The sequence below is a fragment of the Otolemur garnettii genome, unplaced genomic scaffold (genome assembly GCF_000181295.1).
Source record: "Otolemur garnettii isolate 467f Iridium unplaced genomic scaffold, OtoGar3 scaffold00167, whole genome shotgun sequence".
NCBI lineage: Eukaryota > Metazoa > Chordata > Mammalia > Primates > Galagidae > Otolemur > Otolemur garnettii.
The window spans coordinates 153,365-158,699 of NW_003852562.1; positions in this window are offsets into that span (position 1 = coordinate 153,365).

The window sequence follows — 5,335 nt, forward strand, 5'->3', positions numbered from 1 at the left end:
TAGAAAACACAAGGCCCTGTCATGTAGTACATGGTGACTTAAGTCATTTCATGATGCATATTAATTTGTGGTGATGCACTACATCTTTGGACCAAACTTTCCAAGGGTTCTAATACTCAAGTCCAGAAGCGGAGATAGAATGAAGATAAGAGAAGGGTTCTTTTTAGACATTTGTAAAATTTATGGAATTCTCCTAATCATGTTCAGACTGTTTTTGCCATTTAGATGATTTTCATAACTCTTACCTAGGTCTGGAACATACAAAGAACTTACCCATGTTAACTAGTGAAATTATTGAATTTTATATTTGCAAAAAATCACTCAGAGGTAATCTAGTTTCTGCCTAATGGTATTTTTATATTACATCTGGCACTAAACCTAAGTTCTATTCAGTATCATCAGAAATAAGGACCAAAGGCATTTCTATAATTACCTTGATAGACATTTGCTTTCTTTAAGGAAGAATGCACAAATTTCATATAGCCAAAAAATCTTTTAGATGACTTTAAAATGTAATGTAGAGAAATGTAAATTTCTGTAAATTATTCTACATTGGAACTAATGGGAAATAATTTCTTCTGTTTTAAGCTATCTATAGGTAATTAGGTACCTTGACTCATATTACTGGACAAATACTAAATTTTTATGCCTTATACCATCTTAGCATCATAAGAAAATTAATAATAATATAATCATCAATGAAACAAGTTTGTTTCTTTCATGTAGAGGTAAAGCCATTGTGGAACTGGACTAAGGAACATTTAAAGTTAACTTAGGCCAGCACAGTGGCTCATGCCTGTAATCCAAACACTCTGGGAGGCCAAGGCAATAGGATTGCTTGAGTTTAGGAGTTTGAGACAAAGCCTGAGCAAATGTAAGACCTTAACTCTATTAAAAATAGAAAAAGTAGCCAGGCACTGTGGCAGTCACCTGTAGTCCCAGCTACTTGGGAGGTTGTGGCAGAAGGATTTCTTGAGACAAGGAGTTTGAGGTTGCAGTGAGCTATCATGACTTTACTGTACCCTACCCAGGGTGACACAGCAAGACTCTGTCTCAAAAATAAAAACTAAAAAACTTAAGTTATTTTAATTCCCTGTTATGGAATATTGAGCATCTTAACACAGGGACTCTATCATATTGAAGTTTAGTTCTACAGGAACTACTTTGGAATACATTTCAGATGTCAGAAACTACCTCTATTAAACAGAGTGGTGGGATAATATAAAGTTGGTGGGATAGTAGTATAAAGAATTGAAATGAGTGACTCTGAGCTCTGTGTTCTAATATTAATTTTGCTACTTCTAAGCTTCTGATTTTGAATAAATAATTTTTTGGTGCCTCAGTTTTATCATTTGTAAAGTTGGGAATATTCTAACTGTTGCCTTGGGATTGCTATACAGATCAGGTATATTTATATGTATGCCACGTATTTGTTTACTTTTTTATACTGTTTCTCTATAAAAGGAATGTGAGTTAACTTTGACTAAACATAGAGGTATAAAATAATACCTGCAAAATAAAAGATAAAAATAAAAGTTAAAATTTAGTAAGAATTCCTGACTAAGAAAAGCTCTAGATTTAAGCTTTCCAGTGGCCAGTGCAAAGAAGGAATGAGTTGTACACATACAGCTCTAACTTTTTTGCTCAAAGGAAAATATACATAGAGAAAAGGTTTTATCTAGTTTTACGCTCTGAAGGTAATTTTTCATGTGAGGTTTTATAAGAAAATGTAATTATTTATTGCAATAACCAAAGAAAAAATGACAGTTTGGGCGTCTTATTTTGTTTGGTACTCAAATGTGTATTGATATCAATATTTGTTTTTTATTGAAAAGTTCAAAATTCATGAGGCAAAAAATCAGCAAAACAGGATTCAAAATATATGCACAACAACATATCAGAAAAAACTATTTACATAAATACATGTTACTATAATTAAAAAGATAATAAGTATTGGTGGTATGTGAAGAAACTGGAACCCTCATGCATTACTGGTAGGATTTAAAATGGTATAGTAACTTCAAAAAACTGTTACTTCCTCAAAGGGTTAAACATAATTACCATATAGTACAGCAAGTCTATTCTTATGTATACACCCAAGAGAAACGGAAACCTATGTCCACATAAAAATATGTACATCAAGGTTTTAATACCATTATTCAAATAATGAAAAAGTAGAAACAACCCAAATATCCTTCAAACTAGGAAAGAATAAACAAAGTATGGTATACCTAAACAACGGATATTATTTGGCAATAAAAAGGTATGACATGGGGCGGTGCCCATGGGTAGAGCACCAGCCACATACACTGAGGGTGGTAGGTTTGAACCTGGCTTGGGCCAGCTAAACCAACAATAACAACTGCAAAAACACACACACACACACACACAAAAATCACTGGGCATTGTGATGGACACCTGTAGTCCCAGATACTTGGGAGGCTGAGGCAAGAGAATCACTTAAGCCCAAGAGTTTGAGGTTGCTGTGAGCTGTGATGCCATGGCACTCTACCCAGGGTGACAGCTTAAGACTCTGTCTCAAAAAAAAAAAAGAAAAAAAATGTATGAAATGATGATACATGCCAAAACATGGATAAACTTGGGAAACATCCTAAGTAAAAGAATATGATCACAGAACACCATATATTACATAATTCTGTTTATATGCAATTTCCAAAATAAGCAAATCCACAGAGACAGAAGGTAGATTAGTTGTCTAGGGCAGGTGCTGGGGAACTTACTTTGAACCATGTTACTTATTTCTCATTTTGTAATGGAGATGTCTATCCTATGCCTTCCCCACCATTGTATTTTGGAAATAGATGTGTTTTTTGATTTTACAGGTTCACAGCTGGTAGAATTTGCATTGGGACAAATTGTACCTTGAGTATCACCGATATCTGGTTTAAATAAGACTTTGGACTGTTGTACCCCCTATGGCCTGAAAAGATAGAGTCAGACCCCCACTTAGATGTAATTAATTGGTAATTTATTTCACCTGCCACAGGGGCTGCTGCTCTGAGAGGCAGTCAGCAGCCAAGTAGGGGGTAGGTTGCCTTTTATAGTTTTTGTGTAAGCATACTACAGAAATGAAACATGGCTGGTTAAGGGGGTTACAGCTCAGGTAGTCATGGATAAAGCAATGGTTACAGTAATGTAACAATGATTAATACAGCTTTGGTTGACAGTGGATATATCTTAGATCACAATGGTTATAGTTAGGTAACCATGATTAATACAGTCTTGGTGGATTTCCAGCATTGTTTATTCACTGAGAACTTGGGGGGGTTTTTGTGAAACTTGGGACTTTTCTTCCTTGTTCTGAAGCTTGTTCCTGGCAAGCCTAGGGGGAAGGGGGTGCCTGGGAACGTGGCTGGGAAGCATATTCTTGGCCACCCTGGGGGGAAGAGGGACTTGTCTTGTTCCCTTAGTCCACTCTTGGGGGAGGGAGGAAGAGGGAAATGGGCTGGGAAGCCTGTTCTCTGTCACCCTGGGGGGCAGGGCTGGGAACAGGCTATGCTAGGACTTTATAATTTTGAATTGTTGGTAGAACAATTAAAAGCTTTGGGACTATTGGTGTGGAAATAATGTATTTTACATTGAGAGAAGGACAGGAAATTTGGAAGCTATGATTTGAATGTGTTCCTAAAAACATGTTGGGAACTTAATCCCTAAGGCAAAAGTATAGACAGGTGGAGCCTAATAAGGCATGATTGGGTCATGAGGGATTAATGTAGTTCTTGAAGGTGTAGGTCAGTTATCACAAGAGCAGTTTGTTACAAAAGTGTGTACAGCCTCTTAAGCTTTCTTGTTTGCACATGTTTACCTGCCTTCTACCTTTCTGGAGTGGGATGATGCTGCCTGAAGGCCCTTTCTGGGTCTTGGCACAATACCCTTAGACTTCCAAGCCTCCAGAACTGTGACCAAATAAACTTCTGGTCTCTATAAAATAAATAAATACAGATACTTATTCAATTTCTAAATAATTTAGATTTTTTACTTAAAATACCAGAATAACACAATTATGACAAAATAATGCTGGGATTTTGGTACACAAAAATACCAAAAACTGGTATTAAAATCACTAAACATAACTGAGGTATGAAAAAGTACCATTAAAATAATAAAGCACTACATAAATGAGATCATATTATTATTGACTGTTTTTACAAGTTAATATCCAATTAATCTCATCTGTGAATTATAACAATATTGAGTTTATAAAGTTCTTTCAACTTTTTAAAAGCAATTTCATATTTACTATCTCAGTTACAGAAATATCACAAGTGTTATTATCTGGAGAACTACTTAACACTGTTATTATCATCATTGAAATTTTTTAAGTAGAGGCTAAGTGACCCTTTGTCAGGAATATTGTAAGATTCCTGCAATGGTTAAAGTTTGGATTCAGTAACTGCCAGAAACTAAGAATCTGTGATTCCTTGTGTGTTGATTGCACCAGGCAGGCTCTGATACACACATGCACACATGTACACCATACACCCACACAAAGACTGTAAATATGGGTATTCAAAAACATTGTTTTATATTGGCTAATAACCAATAAAATCATATGTAATACTAATGTGGTTTTGTGTTTATACTGTAGTGTTCATTGATCTTGTATTTGTAGGTTTTAAGTTTTCATCAAGTTTGGAAAATTTTTGGCCATTTTCTTAATTTTCTGCCCCCTCGGCTCCTTCTGGGACTTTAATTACAACCTCTGACAGACCATTTGATTCTTTATTATATCTTCAATTTTCCTCACTGTATTTGTTTTCCTTTGAATAATTGAATATGGATATAATAGCTGCTTTAACATGTTTATTTACTAATTCTATGATGTCTAATTTCTCAGTTTGTTTCTAGTGACAGATTTTTCTACTGGTTTTGGGTTTCGTTTTCTGCTGCTTGTCATAATTACTAATTTTTTATTGGATGCTGGGAATGCTGATTTCACATTATTGGTTATAGATTTTGTTGAATTTTGTTCTTATAGGCAGTTAAGTTACATGCAGTCAGGTTTAATATTTTCAAGCCTTTGTTACAATAGGTATAGGAGAGGGCACGTGTAGCCCAGGATGGCTATGAACATGGCCCAACACAAAATCATAAACTTGTTTAAAACATTATGTTTTTCTTGGCTCAGTGCCTGTGGCTGAGCCGCTGTAGCTCAAGCAGCAAAGGCGCCAGCCACATACACCTGAGCTGGCGGGTTCGAATGCATCCCCAGCCCGCCAAACAACAATGACAGCTGCAACCAAATAATAGTTGTGACAGGCATCTGTAGTCCCAGCTACTTGGGAGGCGGAGGCAGGAGAATCACTTGAGCCCA